Raw genomic sequence first — 14,471 nt, 5'->3', positions numbered from 1 at the left:
CGGAAGAAAAAGTTCAAGTGATCCAACAAAATTTGCAAGTGGCACAATCTCGTCAAAAGAGTTATGCTGATAGGAGACGTCGATCCTTGATTTTCCACGTTGGTGATCATGTATATTTAAAAGTGTCACCGATGAAGGGCGTGACTCGGTTTGGTGTCAAAGGAAAACTTGCACCTCGCTATGTTGGTCCATTTCAAGTGCTTGAACGATGTGGACATGTGGCTTATAAGGTGCAATTACCAGAGAATCTTTCAGTAGTGCACAATGTGTTTCACGTATCTTAGTTGAAGAAATGTCTCCGAGTCCCTGAAAGAGTGATTGAGGTTTCATATGTCAACCTTGAACCTGATCTAACTTACTCTGAATATCCTATTCGGGTTCTGTATCAAAAAGATCGGGTCACACGAAGAAAGATTATCAAGTTCTACAAAATACAATGGAACCAACACTCCAAAGCTGAGGCTACATGGGAATCAGAAGACTATCTTATGGAGCATTTTCCTCAGTTTTTTGATTCCTGTAAATATTAAGCCTTGTGTATTTTGTCTTCGATGTAAACCCACAGGGGCACACCCCTACCTTGTAAGAACAAAGGTAGAATAAGATTGTTACTCATTTCCTTTTCCATTACTTATCCTGAAGTTTTAATCTCGGGACAAGATTCCTTTTTAGGGGGAAGAATGTAACACCCCTGGTGTTATGAGAACTAAAACTTTGGCATGTCATCATATGCATTAGCATCATTTTGCTTGATACACCTAGAATGCATTTTTTTAGGTCCAAAATTTCAAATGAAACCCTAAACTAGCCCAAAAAGTGGAAATCAAAATCTAGAGAGAAGTTGGCAAAAGTCCATATACCAAAGTGGTAGATCTTGGAAAGTTGAACAACTTCCATGAGTGGAGATGTCCAAGTTTTATAGGAAAAATCGGAGTAAACTGCTGAAATTCAGTTTTTGTGCAATTTGGAATTTGCTGAAAGTAATGTCAATTAGCTAACTTTGGGCTGTTATAACTTTTGGCTTCTAGACAATTTTGTGCTGGGAACTGTAGCAAAGTTGTGAGGCTACCTTAGGTGTACAAACTTGTTTAAGTTACTTAACCCTAAAGTCATATGGAATTAGTAGTAAAACTGGTCAAAAGAGGGGCTGACAGGTTTAGATTTCAGACTTGGTGTAATTATCCAAGTCTGAATTTCTTTGGAGCTTTGTGGTGCCTGATCCATGTGGTTTTGGACTAAGGTTGCTGTAGCAAGTTTGAAGGCCATATGTTGGTGTGCTAGTTTGGCAAAATGTCATACCCCTAATTCTATTTGTAATTGGGAGAAAAAAGTGATCCAAAATAAGGTTAACAGATTTCCAAAATTTCAGATTGTGAATAATGTCTGAATCTGGAATTTAGTGTTGTGAGAGCTGTTTTGGAGTTCTTTTGTGGCTGATCTAGGAAGTTTTCAGCTGAGATATTGGTAGAGGAAGTGAAGACCATATAGTGGTGAATAACTTTATTTCAAGGTAATGGACATGATCCTGTACAAAAATTGGAGTAACAGTGGCTCAAATTTGGACTGTTAGGTGGCTGAATTCTGAATTTTTAGGTTTGCGTCTAAGTCTGAATTTCAGTGATTGTGACTGACTTTGGAGCTTCCTAGTGCATGATCCATCAGGTTTTAGACTATGGATTATATAGGAAAGTTGGAGACCAAGTATTAGTGAACAACTTTACTTAGGAGTGCTTACCTCGGTGCTACACAAAGTTGGGAGTAAATCTGCTCCAAAGTGCTTCCTGTCAGCTTCTTGTTTTCAGTTCACAGAAAACGTCATTCAGTAGATTGGGTTCACTTTGAGCATGTGTAAGTTTTATTCTGTGTAAATTCAGCTTTGGAATGTTGTGGTGACCTGGCAGTGCCATGGTTGGGGAGCAGATTTCATGTTTAGAAAACTTTCAGTTCCTAGAAAGATCTAAGATAACTCGAGAAAATTCAGAGTTGGAAGAAAAGGAGAGTGCTGCAATTTCAGGTTCAGTTCGGTCCATTGAATGTTCAGAAATAGTTTTCTCTTCTCAGCATCGGGCTCCTGTAACTTCCAAATCTGCAAACTTGCGGTCGATTTTTAGCACAACAAACTGGGAGAGGTATTGTTGGAGAGTGTTGACGCCTTTTCGGAGCGCCAAATACTCAAGAAGAACCGGCGGCGGTGCTCTCTGCACAGGGGCGGACGGTCCGCGCGCGGGGCCGGATGGTCCGCGGCCTGGTGCGAGGCGCGGTGGTACTCTCTGCGCAGGGGCGGACTGTCCGCGGCCTGGGGCCGGACGGTCCGCGGCCTGGTGCGCGGCTAGGGCTTCTCTGCCTGACGGCCGGACGGTCCGCGCCCTGGGGGCCGGACGGTCCACGCGTACGCACAGGCGGCGGAAGTCGCCGGCGGCGCCTGGATCTCGCTCCCGGGAGGGACCCCGTCGGGGAGGAGAGATCCTAGGTGGTGTCTAGGCTCGGGCCGGCCGACCTAGACTCCTCTAATCGATGTAGAGCCGAAGAGAGATGAAGAATTTGGGGATTGGGAGGCTAAACCTAAACTAGACTAGAACTACTCCTAGGATAAAATGCGAATAAAAGTTGTATTGATTCGATTGTTGATGATTACAAATCAGCCGTATACCTCTCTATTTATTGAGGAGGGGGGCTGGACCCTTTACAAACTAATTCCCGAGCTTATCCCGCGTTTTTAGCCAACAACCGTAGCACAAAACTCGGAACCCTAATCTGCTCTGCGCACGCGCGGACAGTCCGGCCCACAGGCGCGGACCGTCCGGACCGCGGACCGTCCGGCCTCAGGGCCGGACAGTCCACCGGCTCATTTCTGGTTCGAACATATGCCCCCCTGCCTTTTGGTGGAGCTGGGCGAACCAAAAGCAACTAACTCGATGTGATCACATCGGTTTTCTTAGGCATCTTGCCACATACTAGGATGGTACTGTTTGAGGAAACGCCCATTCAAAGCCTTAGGTAAATTCTTGCCTTGTAATGTTTGTAGTAAATAAGCGTTACCAGACATCACCTGTTTCACCTTATAAGGACCCTCCCAGCTTGGCGACCATTTCCCGAACTTTCGGTCTTTATTCCTTAGAGGTAGAATGGTCTTCCACACCAAGTCTCCTACTTGGAATGATTTTGCTTTGACCTTCTTGTTGTAGGCCCTGGCTACCATGATCTTGTCCTTTTCTATTGCTCCCAAAGCTATCATCCTCTTGTCGGTCACCTCATCAATATTATCCATCATTGAATTATAATAATCAGTAGCAGTTAGATCATTTTGTCTGGCAAACCTGACAGCATTGAAACTTATTTCCACAGGTAACACTGCTTCCTGCCCATAGACAAGCTCAAAAGGAGATACTTTAGTAGCACTATGTTTAGATATTCTATGAGCCCATAAAGCTTCAGACAAAATCTTATGCCAATGTTTAGGATTATCAGATACCTTCTTCTTTATCAAATTAATCAACGTCCTATTACTAGACTCGGCCTGTCCATTGGCCTTGATCTGTAGTCAAAGTCTGGGGAATGCCGAATCTATGAATAATATGCTCAGTTATGAACTCAATTACCTCCTTGTGCGTCATGTTCTTTAGAGCAACGGCTTCAGTCCATTTGGTGAAATAGTCAGTGGCAACTAACACAAACCGATGCCCTTTTGATGATGAAGGATGAATTTCTCCAATAAAGTCTAATCCCCATCCTCTGAATGGCCAAGGCTTGATGATAGGATGTAATTCGGCTGCAGGGACCAACTGTAGGTCGCCGAATTTTTGACACACTTGGCACCCCTTGTAGTACTTGAAACAATCAGCTGTCATACTAGGCCAATAAAAACCAGACCTTCGCAACAACCACTTCATCTTTGGAGCTGATTGATGGGTACCACAAATTCCTTCATGTACTTCGGCCATAGCTAATACATCATCATCTTGGCCCAAGCACTTAAGCAGGACATCATTAACCGTTCGGCGGTAAAGTTCATCACTCATCAAAACATACTTGAAAGTTGTTCGCCGAATGTTCTTATCTGTCCTGATATTGGGATTTTGCAAATAATTAAGTATAGGTGTCCTCCAATCACTTGCATCGGCTTCATTGTCAGCCGAATCGATTAAGAGAACATTTCTGGTAACCCCGGACGGTCCGGCGTCATCACGCGGACGGTCCGCGACCTGGGAATTTGGCTCTGCACTGGTTATCAGATTTTCAGTTTTGTGAAATTTCCCTCTCTTTATCCGATAACCTGATGCATCTTGTGCCAAGTCGTTAGCTCTATGATTCTCAACTCTAGAGATATGCCGAATACTGAATTCGTCAAAAGAATGGATTATGCTCCAACATTTCTCAAGATAACTATTTAGAGTACCATCAAGACATTGATATTCTTCTAACACTTGTTGGACAACCAGCTGAGAATCACCAAATACCTTCACATGTTTTACTCCCATACCATTTAAAAGCTCTAAACCGAATAGGAGGGCCTCATATTCAGCTTGATTATTAGTGCAATACGTTTTCAATCGGCTAGAGAAGTCAAAGGAGACATTACTTGGTGAAACAAGCACAATGCCAATTCCTTGCCCTTCATTGCAAACCGATCCATCAAAATATAAAGTCCAAGGAGTAATAGTGAGGTATGATATGTCTAGTTCATGAATATCATTAACCCGATGTTCTACAATAAAGTCCGCTACGACTTGGCCTTTCATAGATTTCAATGGTTCATAAGCCAAGTCATATTCTATGAGTGCATAAGCCCACTTACCAATTCTACCACTCATAATTGGGTTATGCAACATGTACTTGATTACATCGGCTTGACCAGAAACAATGCAATGACTAGACAGTAAATAACATCTACATTTGGTGCATGCATAAAACAAGCATAAGCATAACTTTTCAATAAAAGTGTACCTTGTTTCAGCATCCACCAACCTTCGGCTTAGATATGTCACCACATGCTCCTTCCCCTCAGTTTCTTGTGTCAGAACAGCCCCAATAACCTTGTCTTCAGCTGCAATGTATAATCTGAATGGTGCTCCTACTTGTGGTGCTTTTAACACGGGAGCCGAAGACAAGTATTCTTTAATGAGATCAAATGCTTTCTGCTGCTCTGCCCCCCAAGTGAATTCAGCATCATTCTTAAGCCGAAGGATAGGGGTGAAGGCATCAATCTTCCCGGCTAAGTTAGAAATAAACCTTCGTAAATAATTCACCTTGCCGAGAAACCTCTGCACTTCGACCTTACACGTCGGAGGCCCCACATTCCGAATAGACTTGATTCGGTCAGGGTCTATTTCTATACCATGTTCATGGATGATAAATCCTAAAAACTTACCAGCCGACACTCCAAAAGCACATTTACGTGGGTTCATTTTTAAACCATACCGACGCATTTTATCAAAGGCTTTGCGCAAATCAGCTATATGAGAACTAAACTCAGCCGATTTGACTACAATATCATCAATGTAGACTTCCACAGTGTTTCCTAACAACTCATGGAAGATCAGATTCATAGCCCTCTGATAAGTAGCACCAGCATTTTTAAGACCGAATGTCATGACAACCCATTCAAATAAACCAATGAAGCCTGGACATATAAAGGCCGTTTTAGACGCATCTTCTTTGGCCATGAAAATTTGATTATATCCGGCATTACCATCAAGGAAGCTAATAATTCTATTCCCTGATGCATTATTGATTAATGTGTCGGCTATGGGCATGGGATATTCATCTTTAGGAGTTGCTTTATTTAAATTACGAAAATCAATGCATACTCTAAGCTTACCTGACTCCTTCTCCACCGGCACAATATTGGAGACCCACTCTGTGTATCTGCAAGGTCTAATAAAATTAGCTTCTAGCAGCCGGTGGATTTCGTCCTTGATTCGTGGGAGAAGATCTGGACGAAATGTTCTAGCTTTCTGCTTGAAAGGTCTGAAACCAGGCTTAATAGGCAGCCGATGTTCGACAATTTCTCGGCTTAGTCCAGGCATTTCAGTGTAATTCCAAGCAAAACAATCTGAATATTCCTTCAATAGACCGATCATCTCATTTCTAGAATCGGTCTCCAGGGTCTTGTTTACAAAAGTTGGCCTTGGAGTTTTACCATCTCCTATGTCAATCTCCTCCAAAGGATCGGCCGATGTAAACCCCTGTCCTAGTTTATCAAGATCTCTGAATTCCTCTATCATGTCCCCCACAGAGGAATCAGATGATCTTTGTGTGATGGCGGATTTTCCGGTCTCGGGGACCGGATCATCCGTAATACTGTCTTTTCGCTGTGGTAGTTGTTCGGTCTTAAAGTCCGAACTCTTTTGTGAAAGACCAGACCATCCGGCCTTAGCGGCCGAACTGTCCGTGACCAAAGACTCATGAACTTTGTGTGTATTCATCATTTAACATTAGTTAGGATTTAGCCGATTCTCCATCGGCTCTAGCATTACAGGAATGAAACCTTTCTTATCTATACTTATGAATTGATAATCAGAAAAGTCTACTCCTGTGAGACATGTAGCAGTCTCATAAGTCCAGAGTACAGGGGCATCGGCCACAGCGATGCAGGCCGATACATCAGCATGTACTTGTTCTATGTCATCGCCTACCCATTGTATCAGCATTTGATGTAATGTAGAAGGTATACACTGATTGGCGTGAATCCAATCTCTGCCTAGGAATAAACTGTAATTTCCTTCTACATCAGCGACGAAGAATGCAGCAGCAAGGGTCTTAGTCCCGATGGTTAATTCAACGGACGTGACTCCCCTGGCTTTGATCGAACTATCAGTTCCAACACCGCTGAGGGTCATGTTGGTCTTGACAAGTTCGTCATCTTGTTTACCTAATTTTCTGTATAATGAACAAGGCATTAGATTTACAGCCGCCCCTCCATCTACCAACATCTTAGCAATCGGTATCCCATCAATGTGGCCGCGCACGAAGAGCGGCTTTAAATGATTTACCGATTCTTTTGGTTTAGTAAAGGCGGCTTCTTTAGGACCAAAATCAAACTGGGCAACAACAGGTTCATCGTCGCCGATAATAGTACAATCGGCAGAAAATGTAATAATATTTACATCCATACCTGGGTGTTCTGGAGAAGCCTCGTAGTCGACCAGGTCTTCTCCCAGCAGGTCGTCCTCTTCCATTGATGTTGTCGTGTCGTTGGAGGCTTCCTGGTGAACGGTGGACGGTCCGCGTGCGGTGGCCGGACGGTCCGCGCCTGGTGCAGGTTGTCTAGAGACTTCCTGGTGAACGGCGGACGGTCCGCGCGTAGGGGCCGGACGGTCCGCGCTTGGTGCAGATTGACTTTCTATTTATGTGACCGTTTGTTTTTTCTCAACGGCCTTCGGTCTCCATTTCTTTTGCGGTGGCGGGTATAATGGATGTGTGTCATTAAATGTCTTTTCTGCCTCCTTCTCCTGGCTCTCCTTTGCTCTTAGGCGCTGTAATTTTCTCTTTTGGGATCGTGTCAATCCCGCTGGGCACCATCGAGGCATGGAGTATTTTGGATCGGCTGTTTTGATGGTAGCCGTATCCTTTTCGGTTGCGTTGGCCGATTCGCCGAAAATCATCGGCCCTTTATTGTCTCCCTGTATGACAACATCTGCGGTGCCTATTTTGATGATGTCCCCTTTTGTTGTTTTTTGAGTTGCTGCAGGCATATGCCCCCCTGCCGGATTGGTCGGCCTTGAAGGCCGAGTAGTCCGACAATCCTGTTGGGTTTGTGCCTGGTGACCGGATTGAGCAGTGCTCAATCGGTCTTGTACTGGTGGCGTCAACCTGTTGAAAACAGATGTTTGGGGTGCCCCCCAGGCGGGGTACTGCGGCATCCCAAATGGATATGGTGGCATGCCCCACATTTGATTTGGGACATATGGCGGAGGTAAATATGTGTACGGATATGGCATAGGTGGATATGGAGGTGGAGGTGTCCATGCAGGTATGTTAGGTCTCACTTGTATAGTATGACCTTTCATTTCTTCCGATTGGTGGGGTGGTCCAATCGGCCTGACCTGGCGCTGCTCATGAATGGGTGAGCGGGGTCGCTTTGCTGGCCGGTCACTGGGGTCGGCCTTCTTTTTTACGTATTTAGACAATAATTGATCAAAAGTTGGGCCGGCTTTAACCAACCGACCAGCTGCTTTGAATGTATTTGTTTTCCACGTACCTATCTCTGGTCGTCGTGGTTTGAAAGTACGTGGACGTTGTGAATCCTGAGTACGGCCGGACTGTCCGCCGGAGCTCTCCGGACCGTCCGGTGGGGTCCCGGACCATCCGCGCCTACGTGCCGGGCCATCCGGGATACGCAGCACGGGCTCCTGCATCTGTCTCCCTGTCTGCGCTTGCCCCCCAGTACTGGAGGCTGTGATGGTCACCTTTAGGGTCTCCCCTCCATCGGGAGTCTTCTCGAACACCACTTTCCTGCAAGAAACTTTACGATCCCCATCGGCCTCTTTAGCATTGCCGATGATTGTCTCTTTGCCTTTGTCTTTATCGGCTGTGTTTGGCCGAACTAGGACTTTCTTGCCCTCGAAGTCAATCATGTTCATCGGAAAGGGCTCTGTATCCACCTGCATTTCCTGAAATTTCAATCGTCCTTCGTTAATGGCCGATTGAATCTGTCGACGGAATACATTACAATCATTAGTGGCATGAGAAAATGAGTTATGCCACTTGCAATATGCACGACGTTTTAGCTCGTCGGCGGATGGAACAGTGTGATTTATTTTAATGTTGCCATTTTTAAGTAATTCATCAAATATTCTATCACACTTACCAACATTAAATGTAAACTTAACCTCCTCTTGCCGTTTCTTTTGAACCGGCTGTAAGGAGGCACAAGCCGAAGATTTGGCCTGCTTTGGCCAAACCATTTCAGCAGCATACACCTCTGCTGATTCGTCTTCTGAGCTACTTTGGTCGCATTCTACTACATGTACGTTGTGACGAATTGTTTTAGCAGTTTCTTTGCTTCGGCTTTCACAAGCCAAAGCTCTCTGGTGTAATTGTGCTAGTGTAAAGAATTGGATGCCTTCTAATCTTTCTTTTAAATAATATCGCAGACCATTAAAGGCTAATCCTACTAGCTGTTTCTCTGCTAAATGAATTTGAAAGCATCGGTTTCTTGTATCTCGGAATCTCCGGATGTAATCATTAACCGATTCATCTTTTGTCTGTCTCAACGACACTAAATCTACCAAATCCAACTCATAGTCACCGGAGAAAAAATGATCATGAAATTTTTGTTCTAGATCCCCCCATGATGAAATGGAATTAGGAGGTAAAGTGGCATACCATGCAAACGCGGTTCCCGTTAGCGATAATGAAAATAAACGTACGCGAAATGCCTCTGTGTCGGCCAATTCTCCCAATTGTGCTAAGAACTGGCCTATATGTTCACGTGTGTTTTTCCCTTGATCACCCGAAAATTTTGCGAATTCGGGTATCCTGGTTCCCTGTGGGTATGGGTGGTGATCAAATCGGCTGTCATAAGGTTTCCGATATGATTGCCCCCCAGGGACCATGCTTACTCAGAGCTTATCTCGGAACGCCCCAGCTATTTCTTCCCTTACTATATCAATGGCAGCCGGTGCGAGACCACCGGCTTTCTGGTCAAACATAGGTGGGGTTGGCTGGACATTAGCATGTTGTCTTTCCCCCCATTGGTTTGAGTTACATGGTGCATTTTCATTTGCTCTATATGGGTCATAGGTTTGATCGTTTCTTTCCGGCCTTCTAGGTGGGGCCGGAAAGCTTTCCTGGGCTTTGGATCCTGAATTAATGGGCTGGTGCATCGCATAGTGTGATGGGAAGTGTTGCTGGGACGGGCGAGGATTCATGTAATAATCCTCCTCAAAAGACTCATGCGCGGACTGTCCGAATACGTACCCGGACCGTCCGTGGTTATATGCAGACCGTCCGTCGTTGTATGTGGACCGTCCGACTGGGTAGTTTGGGTTCTGTGCCGTGTGTGGTGGCTCGGGCGCATATCTAGGTAACTCATTAAAAATAGGCCCGACTGTTGCTGGCCCGGACGGTCCGCGCTCACGTGCGGACGGTCCGGACATGTGCAGATCGGCTGGTTTGCTGCCGATTTGCGGTTGCTTAGGGTATGTGTTCATCGGCATCCCATAAAGGGGTTGTGACTGGTCGTGACAACCTGTAGCCGATGTGTTACACGCGTTATCTCCTAACTCAACCTCGTGCGAAGGAAAATTTGCGGTACTAGATTTATCAAATGCACGTACTAGTCTCTTAAGATCGCTTTGCATACCCCCTATGATGTTCTGCATTTGTTCACGCTGATCTTCTACATAATTTCTAAGAGATTGTAGATCGTTGGTATTACTTACATTGGGGATATCTGGCGTGGGTTGGAGCGAAGCCGGATCCGTCGCTCGATGTCGGACGACCTTGTTGTTCCTGTCCACTTTGAAGTTAGCCAAGAACTTTGCTTTCGCCTCCTGGATCATTCGCTCCTTGTGCTCCTCGAACTGGAGCTGCTCGTCAGCCGGCAAGGTTTCCCAAGTCGGCTCTATGATGTTGCTTGGAGAAATATCAGAGCTATCCCTTGAACTGGCCATTGGGGGCCGATTTGATAAGCTTAGATATGTTTTCCCCAGCGGAGTCGCCAAAAAGTATGTTGACGCCTTTTCGGAGCGCCAAATACTCAAGAAGAACGGGCGGCGGTGCTCTCTGCACAGGGGCGGACGGTCCGCGCGCGGGGCCGGACGGTCCGCGGCCTGGTGCGAGGCGCGGTGGTACTCTCTGCGCAGGGGCGGACTGTCCGCGGCCTGGGGCCGGACGGTACGAGGCCTGGTGCGCGGCTAGGGCTTCTCTGCCTGACGGCCGGACGGTCCGCGCCCTGGGGGCCGGACGGTCCGCGCGTACGCAAAGGCAGCGGAAGTCGCCGGCGGCGCCTGGATCTCGCTCCCGGGAGGGACCCCGTCGGGGAGGAGAGATCCTAGGTGGTGTCTAGGCTCGGGCCGGCCGACCTAGACTCCTCTAATCGACGTAGAGCCGAAGAGAGACGAAGAATTTGGGGATTGGGAGGCTAAACCTAAACTAGACTAGAACTACTCCTAGGATAAAATGCGAATAAAAGTTGTATTGATTCGATTGTTGATGATTACAAATCGGCCATATACCTCTCTATTTATAGAGGAGGGGGCTGGACCCTTTACAAACTAATTCCCGAGCTTATCCCGCGATTTTAGCCAACAACCGTAGCACAAAACTCAGAACCCTAATCTGCTCTGCGCACGCGCGGGCAGTCCGGCCCACAGGCGTGGACCGTCCGGACCGCGGACCGTCCGGCCTCAGGGCCGGACAGTCCGCCAGCTCATTTCTGGTTCGAACAGGGAGCAAATTTTATTAAACAATATACCTCTAAATTCGTTTGGAACTAGGAGAAATTGTGCTTCAGTTTGTGCTATCCAGTTTTGGATCTGAAACTGAACTATGTTCAGTTTGGAGGAGGGGTTTGGTCCTATACAATGGGCAAATTCAGAAAACTGAAGTCGAGTTTTAGTGATTTCTAACGAACTTTGGCGCTCTCCTGTGTTGGATCCATGAATAATTTCATCATGGTTATTATACCAAAGTGAAAGAGCATCGATCAGTGTACGACTTTGATTAAGGACGATTTACATGTTGCTTAGAAATTGTCGGAGTAAAATTCGTTTGAAATTGGGCTGTCAGGCCGTCTGGGAACTTAGTTTCAGTTTTAGGGAGTTGATGTGCGTGCTCAAGCTACGCGTCGGCTGGTGTCTGCCTTGCCTCTATCATGACGATGGGTGCCATGATGGAGAATGTAGAGAGCAAGGGAGTGGAACCAGAGGAAGCTGAAGTCTGAAGCCGTGAGTGTCGGGTGGTGAACAGGGGATCGTGTGTGCCATTCTGGGCTGCATTGGGTGTGTGTGTGGGCCGGCCCATGTAAGGGGTTATATTATTTTGTTTCAGACTTGAGAAAGGGGTTAAGAAAATAATAGAGAAGAAAATACTACCTGAGACTTGTGTATCTGTTCCTGGCGGCGGGAGCACGCTAACGTCCCGGAGACCCACTCGTCGGCGGCCACGGGCCATCACAACCTGGTATCAGATTCGGGCTTCCTCGGCGTGGGCGATTCCATCGCGCTGCCTTCGTGGTGGTCGTGACGGCACCTGTACCGAAACCCTCGACGCAGACACGGTTTATCCTGGAGGCGATGACTACCAAGGAGCGGGAGGAGGTGGATCGGTGGGAGAGGATGATGGCGAAGCTCGATCGGCTCACGGAGAAGGTCATGGGCATGAATGAGGTTCAACAACAATTGTTGGCGCAGGCGGGCTTGGCGGTCGACGTGGCCCAGAAGGCGATTGAGGAGAGAGTCCGTTTCGCGCAACAGTTGGATCAAACAGGGAAGGAGGTGGCGGAACTGCGTCTGGAGCAGATGGCGCGAGATGTGGAGTCATCAGAGTCGGTGCTTAACGGGCGGCCCCGCGGTGCTGCATCGCAACCTGCAGCACCCGAACACAATCGTAGGTATGGGGGGGGGTTCCACTCCATCACAACCATGACATGGGAGGGCGTCGGATTGAGGAGATTGATGGAGGTCATCTACCCATACCACGAATGCCATTTCCAAGGTTTGAAGGTGGGGAACCCAGAATATGGATTGACTGATGTGTTGATTATTTCACACTTTATCGGGTCCCTGAATCAGTGTGGGTTGTGTCGGCATCATTGAACATGGAGGGGAATGCATCTCGGTGGTTTCAGATCTTTAAGATTCAGTATGGCCCATGTTCCTGGGAGGAGTTTTGTGAAGCTGTGATGTTGAAGTTTGGGTCGGAGGAATATTCACAGGCTATGCAGTCCTTACTAGAGATTAAGCAGACTGGATTTGTGGAGGAGTACAAAAAGGTGTTTGATGAGACGCGGTATGCAACTTCTGTCCATAATCATGATTTAGATGAGACTTTGTATGTGGCCCATTTCATTAAGGGGTTGAAGCAAGAGCTGCAGGGACCGGTTAAGTCTCATTTGCCAGCTTCGGTGGAACGAGTAGCGTTGTTAGCTAGGATCCAACAAGGTATCTTAGACAAACAACGACAAAAATCATTCAAGCTGGTCAATCCGGGTCGACTGGGGGGTGCTGTGTTCAGGTCCGACACTAGAGGGTCTGCTTCCTTACCCGAGTTGTCTAAAGAGAGGTTAGTGAAGGAGTATAGGAGGCAGAATGGTCTGCGCTATACTTGTGGCGACAAGTTTGAACCTGGCCATCAAGCTCGCTGTCCAAAAAAAAGTCCAGATGCAGTTGCATGCCCTCACTACCGAGGATTTGAGTATGACACTATCTGAGCAAACGTTGACACAAATTGAGCAGGAGGAGAAAGGGGAAGAGGAGAATTTTATGTTGTCACTTAATGCTCCGAGTGGTACCACAAATGAGGAATGTATGGCTGTGAGAGCCTTATTGCAAAATCAGTTGCTGTTGGTGTTGGTTGATTCGGGGAGCTCCACAAGTTTCATTAACAAGCAGTTGGTCGATAGAATGGGGCTGCCAGTGCATCCTTGTTCTTTAGCTAAAGTGAGGGTGGCAAATGGGGAGATTATGTATAGTGACACGATGGTATGATCATTGGAATGGTGGGCTAATGGGCATACATATCAGAGTGATATGAGGGTGTTGGGGCTAGGCGCATATGATGCTATTTTGGGCTATGATTGGTTGCGTCGACACAGTCCTATGCATTGTGATTGGGATGATAAGGTTATTAGCTTTGTGGACAAAGGTGTGGAAGTTCAGTTGGTGGGCAATACTGTACAATAGCAGGTTGTGGAGGAAGTTTCTACTCTACAGGTGGAGAAATGGCTGCGAGGGAATGATATATGGGTGTTTGCATTGTTGGAGGAGGTGCGTGAGGAGAACAGCAAAGAGGTCCATCCAGAATTGCAGGTGCTGTTGGGGGAATTCAGTGACATTTTTGTTACACCAACTGATTGCCTCCATCTTGACCATTTGACCATCATATTCCTTTGCTCCCTAGATCTATCCCGGTCAACGCTCGACCCTACAAATATTCTCCTCATCATAAGACGGAGATTGAGAAGCAAGTTGCTGCGTTATTGAAGTCAGGACTGATCACCCCCAGTGTGAGCCCATTTGCTTCTCTGGTCCTTTTAGTGCAAAAGAAGGATGGTACATGGCGGTTCTGTGTGGATTACCGTAAGTTAAATGATATGACCATCAAGAATCGATTTCCGATGCCGGTGGTCGAGGAGATTTTGGATGAGCTTGCTGGCACTCAATTCTTTTCTAGTCTGGACTTGACTTCGGGGTATCATCAGGTGCGCATGGGCTCCTCCGAAGAGTTTAAGACTGCGTTTAAAACTCACCAGGGCCACTACCAGTTTTGAGTCATGCCTTTCGGACTCACTAACGCTTCGGCTACAT

Source organism: Zea mays, chromosome 4, assembly GCF_902167145.1.
Source record: "Zea mays cultivar B73 chromosome 4, Zm-B73-REFERENCE-NAM-5.0, whole genome shotgun sequence".
NCBI classification, from domain to species: Eukaryota; Viridiplantae; Streptophyta; class Magnoliopsida; order Poales; family Poaceae; genus Zea; species Zea mays.
This window is presented reverse-complemented; position numbering follows the sequence as displayed.